The 25,198-nt window shown below is 47.8% G+C and overlaps 1 pseudogene; it reads right to left on the bottom strand.

Moving 5' to 3' along the window:
• Window positions 1–1,721: 1,721 nt before the first annotated feature.
• The window catches only part of LOC142453140 (proline-rich protein 11 pseudogene), a 38,896-nt pseudogene continuing 15,419 nt past the window's right edge, over window positions 1,722–25,198 (bottom strand).

Genomic DNA, 25,198 nt, shown 5'->3' with positions numbered 1-25,198 from the left:
CTATTTCCAAGCCAGCTTGAATTCTGAGGCTCTAGCTGGACAGATCTGTCTTGGAAGAAGTACAGCCAGAATGCTCCTTGGAGGCAAGGATGGCGAGACTTGGTCCCACAGACTTTGGGCATGTTGTCAGCAGAGACCAGTCCCTGGAGAAGGGACATCGTGCTTGGTAAAGTGGGGGGGGGGTAGTGAAGAAGAGGGAGCCCCTCAACAAGATGGCTTGACGCTGTGGCTGCGACCATGGGCTCAGACATAGGTACAGTTGAACAATTGTGAGGATGGCCCAGGACCCAGTGCCGTTTCCTTCCTGGTACATCGACGGTCGTCACTACGCATCAGAACCAATTCGACGGCACTAACAACAACAGGTGGCCATATCTGGGCGACACTTTTCACCCCCTCTATGCCCATTGTCACAATTATAGGGAGGAACGAGGACACTGCTACTCCATCTTCTTTCCCTGGCATTAAAAAACAAACAAACCACCTTTTCTTGAAATAAAACAAGAAAATGCTTTCATGGAGGGGTGGGGGCAGAAAAATCCATTTTCAATAGTTTCTTGTGTCTGTCTGTGTCTGTGTCTGTGTCCTAGCCTCTCCTTTATCCCAGCAACTTAGCTGCTGAGAACCTGAGGCGCTCAGGACTGGTTCTTTATCCCTCTCATTTCCTATTTGTCTTCGAATGGGTGCTCGAAGCCAGCTAGCCCAGAACCCAGGGGGCAGGAAGGGCGAAGGCACAGCCTGGGCGCTCTCCACTGCCCTCCACTCCACCCTGAGTCAGCCAGCCCGCTCTGTCCCGTCGGCTCAATTGCAACCTCAGCCAGATGTTGTGGCAATTAACTAATGAAGAGCTGTAGGGCAAACTGCAGTGTAAAACCCTTGATAAACCTAAATGTTACCATGACAGACGCTCTCTATTGAATAATGCCTTGCCAACATCTAGTCCTGGGGGAGCGGTGGGCAGGGTCTCCATCTGGACCAGAACACAGGGCTACCAATAAACATTCAAGACTTCCAGGTAAATCTGAATGTTAAATAAACCAGGAATAATTTTTGGATCAGCATTGGCTTACTACCCAGTAGTGCTTTAGCAGAAACACCCAAAGTGATGATTTCAACAAGCAGAAAAGTCTTCTCTCCCAGTGGACTCAAGAGTCCACATTCTGAGAGGCGGTTCAGAGGGAAGGCTTGCTCTCCGTGTCCGCTCTGGGGAAAGTCCTTGTCTCTTCAGTATGGGTGGGTCCAGTGGCCCTGGGAGGTCGGTGTGTCTTGGCACCAATCTTCCTTTGGGTCTAGGAGACTCTCAGTGGAGGGACCCCCAAGTCCACAGGACACACTCTGTTCCTAGTTCATTTTTCTTGTTTGTACTTAGGTATTTATTTGGAAAAATGACTCTGAATGTATTTTTTTCCAAAGGATTTTATTACTTTATTTTTTAAAAATCCAGGTACATTTTGGTTGTTTATTTTCTCTGGCCATTCAGTCCCAAAGCATCCATTGAAAGCATCTGAGAAGCAATAATTGAATAAAGCCTTAACATTTACAGGGTTCTCAAAGGGATACAGAATGGAAAATAATAAAAGCTGCAAGAGAGAACACATTTTAATACTGATAAAGTAGCAATAGCAGCTTTGCAAATTTTTTCTGCAAATGTTTCTTGATAGGATTTTTATAACATTTTTCTTATGAACCTTTATTCACAAAATGATCAACTTGTTTAAATAGCACAGTGCCTGGAGGCTTTTGAATATTATCAACATTATATTTGCCTCAGAAAGTATTATTCTATTACCATACTTTTGTCTCACTGATCATTGCCTCTTCTTACATAATATAAATGTAACTAGCAGGTTAAAAATGCAGGGTTTTTAGTTTTTGCTAGAAGCAGATATGTCTCTTAACTTCATTGTTAAATTTATATCCACATGTGCATTGTAAACATAATGTGGGTCTTATAAACAGGACTGCCTCTTATGTGATAAACATTTATGTGATAAACATCTAACTTGGTGACGGTGCGATTTGGCATTTCGGAGGAGTATTTATTATGTGGAAATGCAGACATTTCTAGGAACTTCTTAAATTACCTTTTTAGCCTAAGCTCATTGGGGACAGGTTAAGGTTATGAGATATGTAGCTGCTTCCTGGAAGGCCAACTATACACACAGAGCAACTCTGGTGAAAGTTTGTCTCTTATCCATGAGGAGCGTCATGCTTACTTTCAAAACCGTGGAAGAGGTTATCAATATCAAAGTGAAGCCTGTGATGTCAGACATATTCACCCTAAAGAGGTCCCCTTCCTCCACGATAAGTAATGCACATGTGACAGGCACCCTGACCAGAACCACAGAATACACATTGTTGGGCAGATTCTTGTGGCAAGGTGGAGGCTTCTCGGATTTTTAGAAGAGCTTTGGCTGACAAAGTTGACTGATAAAACATAGGATACCCAGTTACATTTGAAATTCACATAAACAATGAATACTTTTTCAAAATATAAATATGTCCCGTGCAATATTGGCTACATACTTAAGCCAAACACACAGTCACTGTTTAATAAGATGTGTTGGTACTAAGGCATTATTTGTGGTTTATACAAAACTGAAATTTGAATTCCATATTTTTTTAATTCCATTTATTTTTATTTGCTAAATCAGGTAACCCTAGGCTGGCAAGAACTCAAAACCAGTGAGGTATGCATTATATTACTGTTTCTGAATCCACAGGCTGGTGAGGACAAGGAGAAAGGTCTTGCAGAGAGCCTGCGTGAATCTCCAGGAATCCTCTGGGCATGGTGGGTGCTATCTGGCTCAATACCTGTATTTGCCTGCATGCATCTGGGCAGCAGATGTAAAATGACAGAATAGTTTAGACCTCACTGAGCCAAACAGCACTGACTGCAGAAGGTGCTAGAAATGACACAGTCTCGTTTTTAGGTCACGTTGAGTCTTTTACTACTCATTCTTTGTGAAACGTCGTTGAGTTTGGACAGGTTCTTACCTCTTAAATGCAATAAAAAGAATTTCAAAAGGGTCTTTATAACTGATCGAGCTATCGGTGCAGCACTTTATAAATGGATGAGCCTTATGAGTGAAAATACATTTCCTTTCAATCATCCAATAAAAGCCCCTTCGGAGTGAAGGACATTAGTGGGGCTGTTTCCTTCCTCTATTTCTGAGATAAACATGAACCAGTCTATTTTCCTCATGCTAGATCATACCTAGATAGTACAAACTAGTTCTCTCTCCAAACTCAATTGTCTAATTCCAGGGTCAATATGAGTTTGGAGATTCTGTTTTCCCATCTGGTTATTCTGCAGATCATGCAAACTAGAAAAATATCCAAATACCCACTTTTTACCACACTATGTGTAGGGTCCATTTACTGTATACAGTTCTGCACATGGAACTACATCGTAGTATATGATGTTACTATAATAATTTTTCCATACCCTCAAAAAGAAACAACAACAAAAAGGGGGTTTGGAGTGGTTTTTCTCTTTATGGCTTAGGAGCTTCATGGGGAGTCAGGCCGATTGATAGCAGTTTTGCTCATCAAAGCTGCCTGTGGTAGGCGGCAGAATTGGAGTTGGGCTTCTGGATGAGCCAGCTGGAACTTTCTTCTTAAGGCCCGGGTCATGGCTGGGGTCAGGCCAGTTCCTGTTTCATATTTTCTTTATTGGTAAGCGGGGTTCCACCTGGGCTTCTCTCTGCATCAACTTTTCTAAGTAGTTTCCTGAGATCCAGCTGGGTTTTACCAGGAATTATTAAGACATTGTACCTCGAGTTGGTAACACTTGGGAGTTCGGTTTCAGTGTAACACGTTGCAGGTCAGAAATAGAGACTAAGGGATTCTGTGCCTTCCGTGAGGGTACAAGCTTCTTCCTTTCATCAAAACGTTGTGTCTTCTTTAATTTCACAGTCAGTAGATCTTTAACTGTTATCTGCATGGGTCCATCTCTTTTTACTGGTCCAGCCTGAAGTGATTTCGTACAATTAGCTTTTCTGGGCAGCAGTGGGGCCGTTGGTCGTGAAGGAGGAGGGAGAGGAGGAGGAGGTGGAGGCGGTGGTGGAGGAGGAGGAAGATGGTTGGCTGGGTGGGTCAGTGGGGCAGGAAGTACTGCTTGAGATCCTCCAATGGGGGTTGGAGGACAGGCTGGCGTATTTGCAAGCTTACCACTCACACGACACGTTGGAGTACACCTTGGACAAGAAGAATTTGCTGAGAAGGCCCTCCGTGTTTCCTGGAGCTTGCAGAATTCACTTTCCAAAATGCAAAACCATTGCTTTAAACTGTTATTGGTGGCAGACACAGGATGGAAAGAGGGTATTTTTCAAGACCTCTAAACTCTGGGCTACGCAGCTCTGGCACCAGCTATACATAGACCACACTCTACTTGTCCAAAGTTTGACTGCATCTTTCATATTGGGCAATTGGAAGTTCCAGTTTGATCTGAGCCAGTGTCTACTATCAGGTTAACTGTTGGTAGAAGAACCAGTTTTTCTGGCGATGGTGGGGGAAGTGGAGGCGAGGGTGTAATTAGCTTGGAGAGCAATTAAGAGGTTTCTTGAAAAACTCTTCTTCCTTTGGCTTTTTGCTTTCTTCTTCGTTGCTTGAACGTGGAAATGATTTTAGTTTAAGAGCCTGTGGGTTAGGTGAGTCTGGGCTGTGGTCTCTCCCACTCCATAAAGAACAATTTAAAATTAAATCCTTGTCCGTCCGAATTTATATTTTAAGAAACTAAATAAATAATGCCTACCAGCACATCATGCTTACTAGAGGGGCAGCAGAGACATGAGGAAGGTCCTCAACATGATGGATCGACACTGCGCTGCAGCCGGGGGCTCAGACATGAGAACAATCGTGAGGATGGCAGAGGACGCGGCCATCTTTCATTCTGTTGTACATTGGGTCGCGGTGAGTCAAACGAACTCAATGGCAACTAACAACAACGAGTTTGAACGGATCCCATTTGATGGCATAGCGCTAGATACGTAAGCGGTGGTCAACGAGTCCTGCTCAACTGGAACTAATCCCTGGACTGTAACCTGAAAAGGTTAGGGGACAGATTGGCTCTCATAAGCATGATCAATATTACTGAGCGCTTATTGTGCAATACCCAGATGCTCACGCTTTGTAGGAATTGTTCTTACTGGGTCTTGACAACACACTTAAAAACGTTTGACTCTTCCTACTAGACCGATGAGAAATTGATGCTTAAGAAGGTGAAGTAACTTGTCCAAAGTCACCTTTTTGGTCACAATAGGAAGAAGATCCTAGTGACCAACCAGAAGGTCTTCATTCCCAAGGAGGCGTGTGTAGGCACTCCAGGGTGTTGTCAATACGTTTCAGAAGTTCTGGAAAATCATTCAAGGATAAATGTTCAAGTTTCCAAGAGCAAAGGTCTAGTGGGTCTCTCCGGTTTATAATCCTTAGAAGACAATCAGAGTTCACCGCTTGGCTAAGAAGTCAATGACTCCTTCCTTGGCTAAGGCATCAACAAGAGCAAGGCCAGGATTGGCATGTCTGGAGAGATTTCAATGTTTACTTCTCATTCAAAAGCTCTTCCACTTGCTGTGCAGGTTAGGTCCTTTTACAAGCCAGAAACATCAGATTTCTGAAAAGATATTTGAGCACTCGTTGCTCATGGTTTCTGCAGAGGGTCCGGGAGACCAAGGTCCTCTGTAGATTCCTTTGAAATGGCATCATCATTCTATCCTGAAGATGTGTTGTTGTTGTTAGGTGCCATGAAGAGGGTTCTGACCCACAGCGACCCCATGCACAACAGATGAAGCAGTGCCTGGTCCTGCTCCATCCTCACAATTGTCCTTGTACCTGAGACCATCGTTGTAGCCAGTGAGTTGATCTATCTCACTGACGGCCTTTCTCTTTTTAGCTGCCCCTCCTGACAATGTGTTCAAAGTATGTAAGAAGGCTCACCATCCTGGCCTCTAAAGAGCATTCTGGCCATACTTCCTCCAAGACAGACTTGTTTGTTCTTTTGACAGCCCATGGTATTTTCTATATTATTGGCCCACACTGCAGTTCAAACGCATTGATTTTTTGATTTTTTTTATCTTCCAAAGAAGAGACCATTTATTAAATGTTTCTAGGCTTTCAAAAGTTTTCTAACAAGCTTTAAAGCATACAAATGTGTTTGTCTTCCATTAGCCCATTTCCCTGTAAAATAAATCATATTTCAAATGCATCCAGGGAAATAGTATTATATAGTGGTTTGAGGCTATGTAATGTGGGATCAGAAAACCTACGATGGCCACTGTAATCTAGCACCAAGAAATGTCGGAATTCCCGAGGGATAGAATTCAGGATCAACACAAAGCTGGTTCCTAGGCTGGTGAGGTGGCTGTCCAACACAGCTCACGTCTCCCGTGTCTGCCATCATTTCTGACACCAGCAAATTATTCATCGTTCACCCAGGAAATGCCCGTCCACCTGGGGAATCCCCTATAGCTGGGAGAAAACAACATGGAAGCCCCAGACCCCAAGTTACTTCTCCAAAGAACTAGGGAAAAGGCACTCAATCTCTCAGGGCTGAAGGGAAATAATCCCCCAGTTCTTCCCAAAAAACAAACCCGCATAGAGGAACTCAGTTCACCACAGCCATTTCCAGCTGTGGGCCTGTGGCAAGTTACTTCATTCTGGGAACCTCAGTCTGCTCAACTTCAAACTTGAGACAAGAACATCCTGGATGAGCCCTTTGGAAAACCCTAGGAAGAGAAGCAAGGTCATCGGCCACTTGGATACATTGTAGTCTGTGACTGCTCGGGTGTTTTGTTTTGTTTTTTTGCAAGCAGTTCTTGCTGCTTCGTTGTGTTTTGCCCATCAACGTTCTCTCTTCGGAAAATCTGCGGGCGCATCTGTCAGACACCCGCAGCGCTTGCCAATGCTGCGGAAATACCGGGGATCTCCCCAGCAATTCTGCACTCCCCCGATTTCATTTGCAGGTTGAATGATTCAGTGAGTCTGAATTTCTGATGACAAGCTTCTGTTGTCTGTTCCATTCAGAAGACATGGTGGGCATCTTGATACGTCTCACGGAAATCCCCAAGTCAAGAAGCAAGCCTGTAGCTGGTGAAGGGATTCCAATTCATCCCAACCCTATAGAACAGAGTCCAACTCCCTGTCTCATTTCCAAGGCTATGCATCTCTGTGGAAGCAAACTGCCACCTCTTGTTCTTGTGGAGCGGCTGGTGGGTTTAAATGGTTGACCGCTGGGTTAGCAGCCTACAGCTGCATGCTGCTCCTCAGAGTGAAGCTGGAAGCCTATGGCACAGTGGCCTTAACAAGTGATTGCTCACCAAAAGGCCAGTGGTTTGAGCCTCTTCACAGTCCTGTAGGAGAAAGATGAGGCCGTCTGCTCCCATAAGGACTGCATCCTCGGAAACCCGACTCTGCCCTGCAAGGTCCACTTCAACTTAGAATGGACAGGACAGCAGTGGGTTCGGGGCCCCTCACCGAGAGGTCAGCAGTTCAAACCCACCACTGCTTTGCAGAAGAAAGGTGTGGCAGTATGCTTGTACAGAAATGCCAGCCTGGGGGAGCCCGATGGGGGGCAGTTCGCTGTTGGATGAGGTCGCTACAAGCTGGGTTCGACAGCAATGGGTTAAGTGCAAAGCAAAGGACTATTATTCGTTTTTCACATTGAAAATCCCCCAGACCCCTTTGGAATGGTACAGTCTGCTGTTCAGACTAGCTGAGAAGGCCTGCATTTACTCGAAGCTCCGTGCCCAGGACAATGGCTTGTCCTCCATAAGTTTTCTGTGAAGACTTTTTGAATCAATAAATGAGAAGCGGGGCCACGCGCCTTGTTTTGAGATGTGTGCCCTGTCTTCCTACCTGCGTATTTTTCAAGCCCTTGGCAATCGTACACCAACGGCAGGTGTCGCAACGGGCACGTGCAAGTGCCCAGTCAGCCCAATCATCAGTGATGAGTCCACCCGGTCTTTCCAGCAGGGCAGGCTCTCGCATTCCATGGGGCAGGGACGGCTGTTCTTGAATGGCTTCTCTCTGCTGGGTCATCAATAAGATCTCCAACCAGTACAAGGGTGGCTTATTGGGAGGGCGAAGGAAACCTGGTGGTTACGAGTTGGAGTGCTGACCGCAAGGTCAGAAGTTCAAACCCATGAATTGCTCTTCAAGAAAAAGACAAGCCTTTTTACTCTTGTACAGAGTTATAGTCTCAGAAACCCACAGGGTCAGTCACTAGAGACGGGATGAACTTGGTGACAGTGAGATCTGTTTGTTGTTGGTACTGATTGTGAACAAAGTGTTAAGCAACAAATTTGGGGGGAGGGGTGGGGGGAGGAAACAACCACCAGCAATCTAAGGCCGTGGAAAACATTTGAACCCTAAAAGATTTCCTTTGGGTAGTGGGGTATGCGTTGGGCTGCTCCTTGCAAGGTCAGCAGTTCAGAAACCGCCAGCCACTCTGCGGGAGCAAGATGAGGCTTTCTACTCCCCTCCCAGCCACGGAAACCCACAGAAGTTCTACTCTTAGAGGGTCGCTATGAGTCGGAACCGAGCGGATGGCAGTGGGTTTGGGTTGAGTTTTTGAGAGACACCAAAGTGGTAAGATTCCATTATGTTGGTGAAGGGGATGTGAATTCCTGTCCAGTTGATTTCGGCTCCTGGCGACCCTGTGTGGACAAAGTCAAACTGCTGCGTAGAAGTTGCACGGCTGTGCGCTGAGGTGACTCAGTGGGCTCAAGCGTCCCGTTGTTCAGCTAGGAGTGGCACCGTGTCGTTATAAACCCTTCAAAATCCTCACTTCTTCAAGTCATTGTTTAGACAAGGCCCTACTAGTACAGAGGTTTCAGAGCTTGGCTAACTTGAAGCCAGTGGTCCAAACTCACCATCCGCTCCCCGACTCGAAGAGATGGCCCTCTGCTCCCGAAGCTCCTGGCCCGGGGAGCCTTGGCAGCTCTGCTCTGACTCTAGGGTGTCTGTGAGTCAGCAATGACTCAACGGCACTGGTCTGTGTGTGGATTTGGCTCTGGTGCTGCCAAAAGGATGCCGTGAACTTTGTAACTTCCAGGGATTGTTCACCCTGCGTGAGCCAAATGACACCCAAACCGTTGGTGCACAGCACGTCGCTATTGAGTGCCTTCGAGTCGGCTCTGACTCACAACAGAAGGAGACCTCTCCTGGTCCTGCGCCATCCTCACAGTTGTTCGGCTGTTTGAGCCCACGGGGGTAGCCACTGGGGCAAGGCATCTTGTCAAGGGTCTTCCTCGTTTCCACTGCCCCGCCCCTTGACCAAGCAGGATGTCCTTCTCTAGGGACTGGTCTCTCCTGACAGCCCGCCCAAAGAACATGAGATGAAGTCTTGCCGTTCTTGCTTCTCAGGAGCATGGCTGCACTTCTCCCAAGACAGATGTGTTTGTTCTTTGGACAGTCCCTGGTACTTTCAAGATTCTTCACCAGCACCATCCTCCAAATGCACCCATTCTTCTTCGGTCTTCCTTACTCCATCTCCAATGTTCGCATTCATAGGAGGCGATTGAAAACACCGTGGCTTGGGTCAGATGCTCCTTGGTCCTCAAAGGAATGCCAAGTAGGAATGACTTTATCAGCATAAAAATACAAGCTGATGGCTTCCTAGCTGAGAAGGGCTATTTCTCCAACCCAGAGCCCTGGTCTGTGGGGACAGGAATACTACCCTGGATGGCCGCCATCCCGCCAGTCTTACTCATTTCCTCCCGGCTCTTCCCGCCTGCTCCCCAGCTCAGTCACTGCTTCCTGACTGTGTAGCGCTGACCCAACTCGGATCCCCGAGGGCCGTAAGTATGCCCCATCTTCATCTCTCTTCACGATCGCTGTTTGTGTCCACTGCGCCCTGCGTTAGGGCATCGTCTTGAGGGTCTCCCTCCTCTCCTCGGGCCCCCACTTTGCCACCCGTCCTTATCCAGCAGTCGGCCTCCTCGGACTGACTCCGCAGGAAGTCAGAATCTTGGGTGAATGTTCTGTCCAGCTGTCAGAAACGGAGTACCAGGCGTTTCTTCTTCGCTCGTCAGGCTCAGTCTGAAGCTCTCTCAACCTGCCCACCTCGGCTGACCCTGCTGGTGCGTGAAACACCGAGGGCATGGCTCCGATCTGACAGCAACAGCACACAATCACAGCCAGCCAGGGGGTCATTCTTAGCAGGCAGGGACTTTGTCTTACTTGCCTTTTGCCCACCCCGAGGGTCCTGGAAACCCCGGCACCGTTGCTTCCTGTTTGTAGCAAATCCTCCATCGATGCTCACTAAGCCCAGTAGGGTGGAGCCCTGGTGGGGGAGTGGTTGCATGTTGGGGTGAGATCCGCAGGGCTGGCAGTTTGTACCCACCAGCAGCTCCTCCGGAGGGAGACTGGGCTTTCTATTCCCGTCTCAGAAACCTACAGCCAGTCGCTTGGAGTCAGCATTGACTCGATGGCGGTGAGTGAGCTGGGGACAATAGGACAGATGACCACCAAGTAGAAGGAATTATTTTCTTGATGACTTTATCAGTCAGTATGTCATAAGGTGGCAAATATCTCCTCATACAGATAAAATAAATCACTGCTTTAGTAATTTCTGCTGATGGGAACCATCAACAGCGACGCCTCCAGTGTGACCTTGGGTTGACTGATTACATCTTCAGAGAGCCACCAAAGGCATATTCACAAGGTCATCATCACAGGGATGAAAACATTAACCTGTCTTCTGAGGGGACACAGTTCAATCCATAGCACCTTTCTACAGGAGAAAACAAAATCCCAGAACTTCAAAATATGTGCTATGAAGAAATCCGTATTTTCTTCAAAGATGCCTCTGTGGGAATGAAGGAAGTTAGATGCTGAAGCTCAGGAATTCGTTCACATCAGATAGCAGAGCACCTTCCTCTCTCCCTGTGACTTGAAATCCAGAAATCTAGGAACTCATTCTTTGGTGATAGAGTCTGTATAGCTGTGGAATTCAACATGCTGGATATTTGTTAAGCGTGCAATTAATTCTGTGCCATCAATGATGCCCACAGGGTTGTACAGTCACCACCCTCTCGCCATCACCAGACTCTGCAGGAGGAACTTATTCTCTTCTGACCTCAGCCGAGTTGTTCCCAACGCATGCTGACTTCGGGCATGCAAATGCAAACGGCTCCCAAGGCTTGGGATCTTTTCCCAGGGGAGTGGCCTTTTCCAAGCAGACCAGCAGGCCAATCTTCTGAGGCTCCTCGGCGGGCGTTTGACCCACCAGCCTCTCAACTTTGAGCTGAATCTCTGAGTCTTTGTGCCATCCAGCCTTCAAAACACAAAACACCCAAACTCACGCTATTAAGTCACTTTTGATGTCTAGTAGCCTCATGGACAAGGTAGAACTGCCCATGTGGGTTTCTGAGACTGTAAATCTTTACAGGGGTAGAAAGCCCCACCTTTCTCCAGAGGAGTTGGGGATGGCTTTGAACTGCAGACCTTGCAGTTAGCAGCCCAACCATAGACACCAGGGTTCCTCGTCCAGCCTTAGAACTCGTTATTGTTTACTTGCTGAGTCTGCCGCCTGAAGTGATTTCCTTACTATATGAATATCCTTGTAATACTGTTTCTTTTTAAATTATTATTGTGATTAAATTCACAAAAATATTCAGTTAATTAGTTTAAAGAGAACACATACATGGCATCTTGTGCGTTTACAAAGTGTGTAATTGTTGCTTGAATTCTGCAGTCAATGAAGTTATTCTTTATTGTTGTCGAGTATTTCACTAGGAGCCCTGGTGGCATCGTGGCTATAAGTTGGACTGCTAACTACAAGGTATTGGTTCGAAACCACCAGCCATTCTGTGGAAGGAAGACAGGGCTTTCCACTCCCATAAACAAGCGGCCATCTAGCTCAGAAGCAACAAAGCCCACTTGGAAGAAGCACACTAGCCTGTGTGATCACGAGGTGTCGAAAGGATCAGGTGCCAGGCATCAAAGAACAAAAAATCATATCATTGTGAATGAGGGGGAGTTCAGAGTGGGGACCCAAAACCCATCTGTAGGCAACTGGACATCCCCTTACAGAAGGGCTGCAGGGAGGAGATGAGCCAGTCAGGGTGCAGTGTAGCAACGATGAAACATACGACTTTCCTCTAGTTCTTTTTTTTACCCCCTCTAGTTCTTAAATGCTTCCTCCAAACCTCCGCCCCCACTATTAGGATTCCAATTCTACCTTACAAATCCGACTAGACAAGAAGTACACTGATACAGATAGGATCTAGAAACACAGGGAATCCAGGACAGATGATCCCTTCAGGACCTGAGAGTGCTGACAGCGGTGATACTGGGAAGGTGGAGGGAAGGTGGGGTAGAAAGGGGGAACCAATTACAAGGATCTACATATAACCTCCTCCCCGGGGGAACAGACAACAGAAAAGTGGGTGAAGGGCGACATTGGACAGTGTAAGGAATGACAAAATAATAATAATTTGTAAATTATCAAGGGGTCATGAAGGAGGGAGTGGCAGGAGAGAAGGGAAAATGGGAAACTGATAACAAGGGCTCAAGCAGAAAGCAATTGTTTTGAGAATGATGATGGCAACCGATGTACAAATGTGCTTGACACCATGGATGCATGTATGCATTGTGATAAGAGTTGTATGAGCCCCCAATCAAATGATTTTTTTTTAAAGTGACAGTCTCAGAAACCCACAGGGCACTTCCACCCTGTCCTATAGGGTCACTGTGAGTCAGCATCAACTCGGTGGCAATGAGGTTTTTGTTTTTTTAAACAATTTATTGGGGCTCATACAATTCTTATCACAGTTCATACATATACATACATCAATTGTATAAAGCACATCTGTACAGTCTTTGCCCTAGTCATTTTTTTTCTCTTTTCTTTTTTTATATTTTATTAGGGACTCATACAACTCTTACCACAATCCATACATATACATACATCAATTGTATAAAGCACATCCATACATTCCCTGCCCCAATCATTCTCAAGGCATTTGCTCTCCACTTAAGCCCCTTGCATCAGGTCCTCTTTTTTTTTCCCCTCCCTCCCCAGGCAATGAGGTTTTTATTGTTTGTTTTTTTCATCGTTTTTAGTATTCTACTGTGTGTACCACACTTACATACCCAACCCATCCCATTCCTCCACTAAAGAACCTTTGACTTGCTTATAGTATCAACCGTTTGGTATGCACGATTGGTATAAGCCACTATAGTATAAACCCCTTGGCCATTAAGAAGAGCTCAGCTATCAACATTTGTGTCTAAGTTTCGGGGTGAACAAATGTTTTCACTTCCTTTGGATGGAATTGCTCACCCCTAAGCAGGGGACTACTAGGTCCTATGGTGATCCCGCTCAGTGAAGTTCGAGGGAGACCCTCCATGAGATGGACTGACTGGTCTCTGCAATAACAGACTCCACACACAAGCTACTGGGAGGAGGGCCATGCGTCACGTGAAGCCAGTTTGTCATCCGCTAAGATCGGCAGTTCGAAACCACCAGCAGCTCTTCCAGAGAAAGACTTTGCTTTCGACTCCTGTCAACAATTAACAGGCTGGGAAGCCCACAGGGGTCACCCTGAGTCAGCACTGCCTCGCTGGCAGTGAGTTGGTTCGATAACAACAGTCATGGTGGGTCTTAGTGTTGTGGACTGGATGGTGCCAGCCCCAAATCGGCATGGACTTCCTGGCCCTTGTTCCCGTGAATGCCATCCCTTTGTGAAAGAGGGGTTCTCTTGTGTTGTGTTAAGAGGACATGCCAGTGTAGGGCGGATCCTAATCCCATGTGACTGATGTCACACAGAGTGGGAGACAGGGGAAGAACTCCATGTGACACGACAGCCAAGGAATACCTGACACCTGGACACGAGGGGAGGACAGCGATGGCCAGCAGACACCAACCCTAGAAGAGGCTGGAGAAGGGAAGCGTGGCCGAGACCCTGATCTGGACCTTTGGCTTGCAGACCGTGAGAACGTACACTTGTGTACATTCTTTGAAGTCACCCCCTCGTGGGGTTTCTGTTCCATCTGCACTAGGGAACCAAGACAGGTGGCTGGGACCATCTGCGTGTGGGTACAGGGAAGAGAGGGAGCAAGATGGTGGCAGCCTCCTGGCTTAAAAACCTGAGGGGCATTTGAGAGGATCAAGGGTGTCCAGCCCAAGTCTTGAACGTCTAACGGGCATTCCTGTAGATGGAGGTGTTGACTGGAAAGACATTGGGGGTGGGGCGGAGGGCAGTGCGGAACAGGGCGTTTTCAGAAAGGCAGATTTCCCTTCAGTATAAGCAATCGCTCGCTCTTGGTAAAGGCTGCCCCACTGGAAACACGCTCTACTCCTCCCCTCCCACCCTCACCGCAGGTGTTCAGACACACATAGTGGAGTGGGTGGGGCTTCGAGGACAACCTGCTCTAGGACAACCTGAGACAGGCTGTGGAGGCTGGGTTTCAGCTCTGAATTCAGGCCACCGAGATCCAGATTCTGAGCCTAACAGCCCCTCATACGTTGACCGTGGGCCAAGGTGATTTCTCTGTGCCTCAGTTTCCTAGATGTGTAATGGAAATGATACAAACAATAGTGCTTTTCCCCGAGGGTTCTGTGGCATAGGCTTTACCCACTGCCAATAGGTTGATGCCGACTCATGGTGAACCTACGTAGGGGTTCAGGGTTGTAAACCTTTGCAGGAGCAGACAGCGTCATCTCCCTCCTGCAGGTAGGCTGGTGGCTTTGAACCACTGACCTGTTGGTTAACAGTCCAGTGCGTGCCTGATAACACCGCTATGGCTCCTCACACTCAACAAACACCAGCTATTGCTAGTAATAGGAGACTCCAACTAGCACATGCCATTAATGCACTTGACTGCTAATTGCAAGGTTGGGGGTTCAAGTCCACCCAGAGGGACATCAAAAGAAAGGCAGGGTGATCCACTTCCCAAACACCATCCACTGAACGTCCTGTGGGGCAGAGTCAGTCAACCTGATGGCAACCGGGTCACCAGTTGATCTCAATCAGCCTCCGTCGAGAACCTCAGAGCAGAACAGAAATAAAACCCAGAGAGTCCTAAGAACTTTCCACTTCCCTTTTGAGACACGGTGACATTTCTACCCTTAGGCTCCATGAAATGTTCCTGTACACTATGATATGATAGTTCCTTTTTTTGATTTAAGCTCAATTAAGTCGGTTTCAGTTGTCTGAAACTAAGAAATGTAAAAAATAAGATCCAGACCTAAAATAGCCATTGGAAATGGAGCTGGGAAATTCAGGAGAGGACTGACAGAGAGCCTGCATTTGGGGACCCTCTCTGCAGGTCCCTCCGTGGACTTGGAATCCCCACCGTGATGTGTGCACTCGCAATACCACTGACCAGCGGGAGGGGCGAAACCAGGCCCCACGATGGAGGGGAATTTCCACAAACTGCTGGGTGAAAAATGGTGCCTTGAAAATGACCCTGTGAGCCATCCCAGGCCTCCAGACCAGCTCAGAAATGGTGAAAGGAGAGGGAGAGGTTGTGACTCACTTCCACCACAGCTCCCACGAATCACTGGAGAACTCTTTACTAAGCACGCCAGCTTGCCATTCATGCGTGAAACTCACAGAGATGCCCAAGAGTCAAGGTTCAAAAAATGCTCCTCCCTAAAACTCTCCTACCAACAATACCTCGGGGAGGAGGAGGGATAGCACTGAGAGTTCCCCGAAGCAGCAGGAAACGGGGGACCTGCTCGGATGACAAGCGCCAGAGCAGTTCCTTATGGCTCTTCTGTGGAAGTGAAGAAGAACTTGAAGCGCTTGCTCATGAAGATCGCAGCGGGCAGTCTCCGGTTTGCAGTACAGCTCAACATGCAGTGGTCACCGCTGGACCAATCGCATCCTCGCGACCACAGAGAAGAGGTTGAAGTGGTCAAGAACTTCATTCTGGTTGGGGCCATGACAACGCTCGTGGAAGCAGCTGTCAGGAAGCCGAACGGGCAAACCTGCTGCAAAAGCCCTCTTCCCAGTGTGCCCCAAAGCAGAGACGTCGGGGTTTCAGGGCTAAGGCACGCCTGACCCAAGCCCTGGTGTTTCCAATCACGTCATGGACGTGCAAAACCTGGACACAGAATGAGGACGAGCGGAGGGGAGTGGATGCACTCCCGTTACTGGGTTGGCAGGAATGCTGAGTACACCACTGACTGCCAGAGAGCGGCCAAATCCGTCTTGGAAGGAGCATACAGCCAGAATGTGCCTGCGGCTCAAGGCTGGAGACGTTTCATCTCGGACATTCTGGACAGGTCGTCAGGAAAGACCAGTCCCTGTCGAAAAGGACATCGTACTTGGTAAGGTCGCAAGTCACGAGAAAGGAAAGTGGTGAAGACAGAGCTGGGTTGGGAGGTCTTCCTGCTGGCGTCCCTGGGTCGCCACCATGAGCTGGGACCAAAAACAATGGCAGCCACAAGTGCTTACCTTGGGCGGCGCCTGAGGGTCTCGGCTGGTTCAGTACATCAGACGAGACTGCATCGGACACCTTGGAAGACATGCCTGGGACCTTCCGCTTCCTTAGGACCCTCCCAGAGCGTGTCTACTCCTTCCCCACGGAGGCCCCTGTGTCAGCATCGACTCTGGGGCAGCTCACATCAATATCCTGATCCCATTTATGGTGGGGACACGCTGCTGCGTGGCGTTCTTACCCACAGTGTCCTCAGGAAAGTGTGCGCCGCTGCCCAAGCGGCAGAGCGCGAGTCTTCTTGGCCCACGCCTTCCTCCAGCAGATCCAAAGTTCTGCACCAGGGGATGGGTGCAGGGGGTCCCTCGCACATTCTTAGAATGAGAAGCAGTGTCCTGTGCCCCGCTCATTCCATGCAAAGAGTGGGATACCCCGAAAGTAGGGAGGGGAGCTAGCTGCTGCACAGCTTTAAAAAAAAGACCAACACTTGGCACAGCTACATGTATAAATAACAAAAATTGTTTTTCCTTGAAAAGGAACTTTCAGTTGAACAGCGAGCCTCCAGTGAGATTTAGACTCAGTGAGTCATAGTCTCCTGACTGTGACTTCATCAGGCGGGCCCAGTGGCCCCTGTGCCTAACACCTCCCACGCCCTGCCTTTTCTGTGTCTGGTGACACCTATCACCCAAGCCAGGAGGCTGGGCTTCATTCTGACTCCTCCCTCCAGTCTCATGGCTCACAGCCAGTCCAGTGGGTCTTGTCATCCCACATGTCCCTCCTCCACCTGGTGGCCACCTGTTCTCGTCATCTCTCACCTGGACTATGACCTGGGTCTCTCACCTGGTCTCCTACCTGCTATAGAGGTCATTGTCAGTCAGTCATTGTCATTGACTGGAAACCATAAAAACCCTGCAGAGCAGCTTGGAAAGGCCCCACGTGAGTTTCCGAGACGTAGCTCTTTATGAGCGTAGGAAGCCCCTTCTTTCTCCCTTGGAGCAGCTGGTGGTTTCGAATTGCTGACCTTGCAGTTAACAGCACAACACAGAACCACTACACCTCCAGGGCTCCATAGGACATCATACCCCACCACAAATTCAGCCAGAATACATGAAACAAATGGAAAATTGAAAGTACAGCACTTTAGATAAATCTACGTTCTCCCATCCAAAAAGAAATAAAACCAAACTCACTGCCCTTGAGTTGATGCTGACTCATAACGACCTCATAGGACAGGATGAGTTTCTGAGATGTTTACTCTTTAAAAAACAAAACATTTTATTAGGGGCTCATACAACTCTTATCACAATCCATGCATACATCAATTGTATAAAGCACATCTGTACATTCTTTGCCCTCATCATTTTCAAAGCATCTGCTCTCTACTTTACAGGAGTAGAAAGCTCATCTTTCTCCCACAGAGCAGCTGGTGGTTTTGAACTGCGGACCTTGCAGATCCCAGTCAATGTGTAACCACTAAGCCCTCAGAGGAGGTAAAATAAAGCTTTGATTCACTCCACCACTCTCTAAATTGTCACCCTGTCTTCCTGTCTATACACCCTGCTGGGTCATTATTTTTAATGTGCAATTTAGGTGATAAATAGGGTTATGAACAAAATACAGTTGACTTTAGGACAACACAGGTTTGAACGGCTGGGGCCTGTTTGTTGCTTCTTTTAAGAACCACCGGTGACACTGAGACGTTGCGCATCGCAGTAAGCCGTGATCTCTGGAAGGTTTTCATCCTCCTCGGAGCCATAACACTGCTCTGTGAAGTGCTTTTCTTGTCTTCGTGTTGGGGCTGCGGCTGCGTTGGTAGATGCAGACGATGCCATGTAACATACAGAGTATGGGCTGATGGAGCGGGCACATGGCACGGCGACCCTGGGCAGCAGGACAGAGCACCGCCGCCACGAGCATGCCTAGGTGTGAGCCCATTGCTGCAGCCACCGTGTCAGTTCGCCTCGTTAAGGGCCTCCCTCTTACGTCTGCCCCTCTAGCAAGCGTGAGTCCTTCCCCAGGGACTGGTCTTTTCCGACAACATGGCCAAAGCGCGTGAGATAAAGTCTTGCCATCGTTGCCTCTAAGGAGCACGCTGGCTGTACTTCTTCCGAGACAGATTGGTTTGTGCTTTTGGCCGTCCGTGGCCCTTTCAGTGCCTCGTCAGCACCACGATTCAACCGCATCGGTTCCGGGTAATAAGAGTTGGCATGAGGAGTCCAGTTTGAGAGGAGTGAGAGTGGTAACTTGGATTTTCAACTGTGGGGGGGTCTGGACCCCTCACTCCTGAATTGCCCAGGGGCAGCTGAATACGTTCCTTCTCCGCCTGGCCACTCCCATGTTGCTCTGATGCTGAATGCGTCTTCTAGCGCTTCCAGACTTAAGAGGCACTAGGAAGAAAGGGCTGGCTTTCTTCAGTCGGCCCATGAAAACTGTGGTTCGCGATGATTCTCCCTGCAGTGACCCATGGGGGTAGCCCGGGACCAGGACACATTCTGTTTCCAGAGGCCTGCGCTCCCACAGATGGGCACCACCTGGATGGCAGGTAGCCTCGCCAGCAAGCCCGTCATTGTAAGGATCCACTCCGGCACAGCCTCCTTCGGTCAGCAATGCCCCTGCCAGTGTCTGCCCTCGTCCGGCACCACGGCTACAAACTGTGTAGGAAGAGCCCCTGGCTTAACAGTGCCACACAGGCGTCGGTTTTTCCTGGCCATCGCCTGATATGCAGATGGACACTTGCCCAGAGAGAGGCCCCCGCCCCACTGGACGTCCGGGTGTGGAAAGTGGTGATCTGACCATTTAATGAAATCTCCATGGACAGAAAGAATAAAAAGCCAAGGAAAGGTTTACACATGGGGTGGGGGTGGGGACAGGGACGGGGGCGGGGCAGGGGCTTCTTGGATGGTGACCAGAGGCAGGAGGGGGGAGGCAAAATCACAGACCAGACGGTGGATCAATAGTAATGTGGAGGAAGGGAAAGGCAACATCAAAAAGGAGAAAAATATAATAAATCTAAGTATGTTTCTCTCACCAGAACAATAGAGGCCTAATACTAGTTGCCAAGCTCTTCTGTAATGATTTGTCTTTTTTTTGGGGGGGGGGGTCATTTTTAAAAGGAGACGGCATAGCTTTTCTTTGGCTCCTCTGAGAGCCGCCCTACCTGGGAAATCCGTCATCAAGGTTTTATGTCTCCTTTTCGCTCCTCCATTTCTCCACACGCCAGAGGCAGCTGTCATCGACCGAACTTCATCCCACCCCCAAATCTGTGCCCGCTCGCTCGTTGCTGAGCCCTGATGCCCATTTTGGGATGTGCTATCAATCCTGTGGTGAATGAGGCAGGGCGAGTTTGGATTAAAGAGGATCAGGTTATGTTTGTTGTGTTAATGAGGTTGGCTGGCTAGCCTTTAATTTAGTCACCACCCTCCCTAGGTCAGGGGCCCAGGTGGTGAGGTAAGCACTGGGCTGCTACCTGTCGGTAGGTCGTTTGAGGCCCCCAGCTGCTCTCTGGCAGTCTGCTTCCAGACAGACGGACCACCATGGAAGTCCTAATGGGCTGGTCTGCTCTGTCCCGGAGCGTCACTGAGCTTCAATTGGCTCAAGGGCAGTGCGTTTGGATTAGCCCAGATGGCAACCCTGCTCGGAGGAGAAGTTTAAGTCCTGAACCTCAGTTTGTCTTCCAAGAGATAAAAGGAGAGAGAAGGGAGCGGAAGATGAGGAACCTCAGTGGGAGGAGCATTGGACCTGATCGTGATGACGGGTAGACAGCTCTTTTTAAAAGCAATTTAACTGTGGAAGTGGGTGATAGGCAAATAGCAAATAGTCTATCAAGAAAAATACAAAAGAAAGAAAGCTATCAAACCTGACCTACGGTTCCCATGGGTGAAGGGCAAAGCGTTTGAGCTTAGGGGGCATTGAGTTCATGTTAACGGTGGTGGAAGAACCTGGACAAGGATACCAATCATGGTTGTACAACACGGAGATTACCATCACTGGCACTGCACTGCACATTCAGAAGTTGTTGAATTGGAGACTGTTCTCGTGTGTATAGCTTTCCCACAATTAAAAAACCATAATTACATGGAAAAAAATGGAATCCAAGACAGATAAATCCCTCAAGAACAGTAATGAGGGTAGTGATACCATGAGGGGAGGGGGAAGGAAGGGGAGAAGAGGGGGAAACCGAGAACTGACTGCAATGATCGATGTATGACACCCTCTCTCCCTCCCCAGGGGGATGAACCATAGAAACATGGGTGAAGGGAGACAGCAGACAGTGTTATATATGAAAATAACAATCATTTATCAGGAGTCCGCAAGGGTGGGAGGATGAGAGAAGGTGGGAAAAAAGAGGAACTGATACCAAGGGCTCAAGGAGAAAGAAAATGCTTTGAAAATGATGATAGCAACATATGTACAAATGTTGTAACAAATGTGTTTGATACAATGGATGTATGGATTGTTATAAGATCTGTAAGAGCCCCCAATAAAATGACTTATTAGTAAAAAAAAAAAAAAACACAAACAAGAAAGAAAGAGGAACCTCAGTACCACCAAGAAAGAAGAGGCAGGAACAGAGCATGTCCTTTGGCTCTGGGGTCACCGCGCTGAGAAACTCCTAGACCTCTTGGTGCAGGGAGGGAGGATGTCCAGTTTGCAGCTCGTGTTGCTGCTGTCGTTAGGTGCCATAGAGTCCGTTCCAACTCTTAGCGACACCATGCACAACAGAAAGAAGCACTGCCTTGTCCTGCGCCATTCTCACACTTGTTCTTATGTTTGACGCATGTTGCAGCCACCGTGTCCATCCATCTTGTTGAAGGTCTTTTATTCGCTGTGCCTCTGCTTTACCAAGCACGATGTCCTTCTCCAGGGCCTGGTCTCTCCTGACAACATGGCTAAAGAACATGAGAGGAAATCTCGCCATCCTGGACTCCAAGGAGCATTGTGGCTATACTTCCTCCAAGCCAGATTTGTTGGTTCTTTCGGTAGTCCTTGGCACTTTGTGGAAGGCCCGTGAAATCATCAACCCCGGCTGACATCACACGCCTCACCAAAGAGAAGCAGTTCCAGCCATGGCATCGGGGCCGAGTCCATTAAATGGTGGACCTGCGTGGCCCGAGAATGACGCTATAAATATCCAAATGGCCCTTGGCAGAGAAAAGGTCCCCCACCCTTGTGAGTTGAAATTGATACCAAGACACATGCAGGTCTCCAGAGAACTTGGCTCATGGATGTTGTAAGAAGGTAAGAACCAGCAGAGGGAAAGGGCCTTCTCTGAGGACTGGTGCCCTGGGAGTTGTTCTTACTTTATTTTTTAAATGAAATCTCTGCTTGTGAAAGTCATCCACCCATGACATTTCTGCAACAGCAGCACTGGGCCACTAAGACAGTTACGGAGTTGTTTGCCTTCAACAGGCATGGAAGATCTAACGGCTGCGCCAAGGCTCCAGAATATTTTGTCACTTTGGGGAGATGAACATTTGTGAGATATGATTCCACGGGTACCAAATTGGCCAGGCAACTTTTAGGAGTTAAAAATATGGAAGACGTCCTAAAGCCTCTCTACACATCCACCTGGTGCTCAACTCTAAAATGAAGCTCATTTAAAAATACATGCGTATAAAACCAAACACCCATCGTAGCCTGCTCCTTAGAGTCAAATAAAAACTGTCAGCTGGTAGCAAGCCAAGCAAACAAGACACTTGGTTTGTTTTGCTGTCTTCAGAGCTTGGGGGGTTGAAATCAGTGGCCAATCACTTATTTCCTTGGGAAATATAAGTGCAGAGTGTATTGGCCAGGAGCCCAGCACTTGGATGGGGTGGAAATCTGGCCAACTCCAGTGTGGGATCCAATCTCAACAAACTGGCCTCTTTGTCATCTTCTGCCCGGGCCAATTTCACAAAACTCTATCAATAAGCACCCAAAATAACAGCACCCTCGAGGATCACACATTCTCCCCTGCCTGGTTCCCATTGGTTATTCCGATTGAGAAAAAGGCCTGGGAGCCACACCTGACCTCCTCCGGCTGCAACAGGGCGATGGCTAATCCAACTCCACACCAGCCCAAGGCCCATTGTCACAAGACAGAGATGAGTCATGCCCACCTTCTACCAGTCATTCGCCCTATTCACACACCAACTGCTCCTCCACTTCTGGCTGGGTTTAACCATTGCAGCGGCCACGCAGAACTCACTGGGAAGGCTGGCGATTATGGGGGCTTCTGAGGGGGGAGTTAACAGGCTACCACAAACCACAATCAGAAAACATGAAGGGGACCCTCTTTGGTTCACAGCAGTGTCTCTACTCAGGCAGCAACCAAGTCTCTCTCTGGCGCTTAGCCTCTCGGTCACATAGTGCATTGGCCTCTGCTTCCACGGACCAGGACTCCCGGCAGCTGCTCTGCCTCACTGCCATCTGGCATGGTCTCAGCATCCCAGCTCCTCTGCCTGGTGCCTCTGCTCTTGTCATGGCACGAAATCTGCTGCATCTGCCACTTCAGGCAGGAGTCTCGAACGCACGCCGCTGGTGGCTCTTCTTCCTGGGTGGTCCCAGGAACTCTCTCTGTCCCTGCTCCTGAGCTGTTCCTATGGCCAGGGGAATGACAAAACTGATCAGTGTGAGCACTGAAGGTGTAACTCGTCTCTTGGGATGAGCGCAAGATAGAGGCCACAGGAGGTAGGCTCTCAATTCTCAGACAAGAGGAAGAAATGGAGACTTGGGCCCAGGTGAACCAAGGAGATGGGACTGAGACCCTCAAATAAGCTAAGATCTTGGGAGACCTTCCCTTTCCCTCAAAGATGAACTGGAGAGTTCTTCCCACGTTCCAAGAAAGCAACAATAGACTCTGCGCTGTGCAGGTTCTAGGAGCAGCAACACCTCCTGTGCATTATTGAGGTACTAACTGCACCCTGCCAGAGCGTGGGCTGGAATGGCCCCTGCCTCCATTGTACAAGCATCTCCATGCTGAAAATTTAGTGCCAGTTACTCCCATACTGGTGACATGTCTGGATGTCAGGGAATATCAGCGACTCTCCAGGTATATTTCCTTTGCCCGGAATAAATATGATGTTCTCAAGGGGGAAACACCAAAGAGAAACAAACACACAGACAAAAATTACAAGCTGCAAGAGAGAAAAGTCCCACACACCATGCACATGTCTTGCAAACTCTTGAGATAATAATAGAAAATTTGAGATTTCTGAACTAAACACAAAACCTCACTGCCATTGGGTTCATTCCGACTTTTAAAGACTCTATAAGACGGAGTAGAACTGCCCCTGTGGGTTTCTAAGCCTGGAAACCTCTATGGGAGCAGAAAGCCTCCTGTTTCTCCCGTGGAACAGCCAGTGGTTTCGACCTTTGGTTGGTCGCCCAGCTCATAACCACTACACCACCAGGGTTCCTTAAAAAGAAATTTCCCTCCCTTTGTTTTATTAAGGAGGCCTGCTGGCTCTAGACTGCTTAAAATTATGTCCGAAAGGAATATAAGTTACGAAAATAGAATGATGTGCAAGGCCAAATTCAAACAGCTCCTCTGAAAATGAGAACATATCATTGTTTGACTTTAAAATTCAATGAACACGTTAAACAACAGATTGAGCAGAACTAAGGAAATAACTACATCTGGAAGTAATCTCTCTGACTACAATCCAGAGAAGTAAGAGATGGAAAAAGTGAAACCGAGGCTAAGAAATAAGGGAAATAAAACCAAAAAGGCTTAACTAATATCTCCATCAGTTCACTTTTGTCCTGTTACAAGCCCCTGTACTGGCTGGCTATTGAGGTGTGTCTTCTCAGCTCCAAAGTCATACTTTTTGCCTGCTCTGTGGAACTGGATCTGGGCCCTTTTAGTCATTTTCCTTTATGAAATGGCTTGGTGTTGAGCTTTCTTAGTCATACGCACTTGAGAAACATCACAAGAGGAACTTTCTGGCCTAGTGGGCTCACAGCATGCATACTTCCCAAGGACCAGCTCCTGGAGCGTGGCCTGACGCTTGGCCATTCTCCAGTACTCACATGCTGTGGGCACAGCAGCCAGCAAAACCCAGTGGCCATGCTAACAACAATAATATATACTAGCAATCGCAAGAATGAAATTGAGGACATCATTAAAGAACTTACAGATATGGTAGAGAAAACGTCTACTAATTTATTTGATAACAGATGAAATGAAAAATTCCTTAAAAGGCACTTATTACTACAGCTATCTCAAGAAGAAACATAACAAAAAGATGGAAAGAAACTAAATGTCCATCAGAAGAGTGGATAAGAAACTTTGGTGCATACACCCAGTGGGTACTGTGCATCTCTAAAATTGATGATGATGAAACCATGAGGTACCCACTGGCACGGATGGACCTCGAAGACATTGTGCTGAGTGAAATTAGTAATCACAAAAAGACAAATATCAGATGAGTTCACAGTTGTCGACAAAATGAAAACTTTTAGACAAAGGCAACAGACTTTGGAGATTACCAACTTTTACACCCCTTAGCTTCTGGGGTTGTAAATCCTTGTCTTCAAATAAGCAGCCATCTGTGTGTTGTTGTATTTTAATACATCGTAGTTGCATCATTCATTTTATTTATTTTATTCTTAATAGTTATATTGACATATTATTCACATGTCATACAATTTAATCATATCAGTGAGTTGTGTAATCATTACCACAATCAATTTCAGAACATATTCTTTCCATACTCATTACTGTTAGCTCAGAATTTGCCTCCAACCTCCCCTGCCCCGAGGTAATTATTTGCCCAATGATTTTCTCTGTAGATTTACCTATCTGGGATTTCATGTACATAAAGTCAAACAA

The sequence above is a fragment of the Tenrec ecaudatus genome, chromosome 7, assembly GCF_050624435.1.
Source record: "Tenrec ecaudatus isolate mTenEca1 chromosome 7, mTenEca1.hap1, whole genome shotgun sequence".
Lineage (NCBI taxonomy): Eukaryota > Metazoa > Chordata > Mammalia > Afrosoricida > Tenrecidae > Tenrec > Tenrec ecaudatus.
This window is presented reverse-complemented; position numbering and strand designations above follow the sequence as displayed.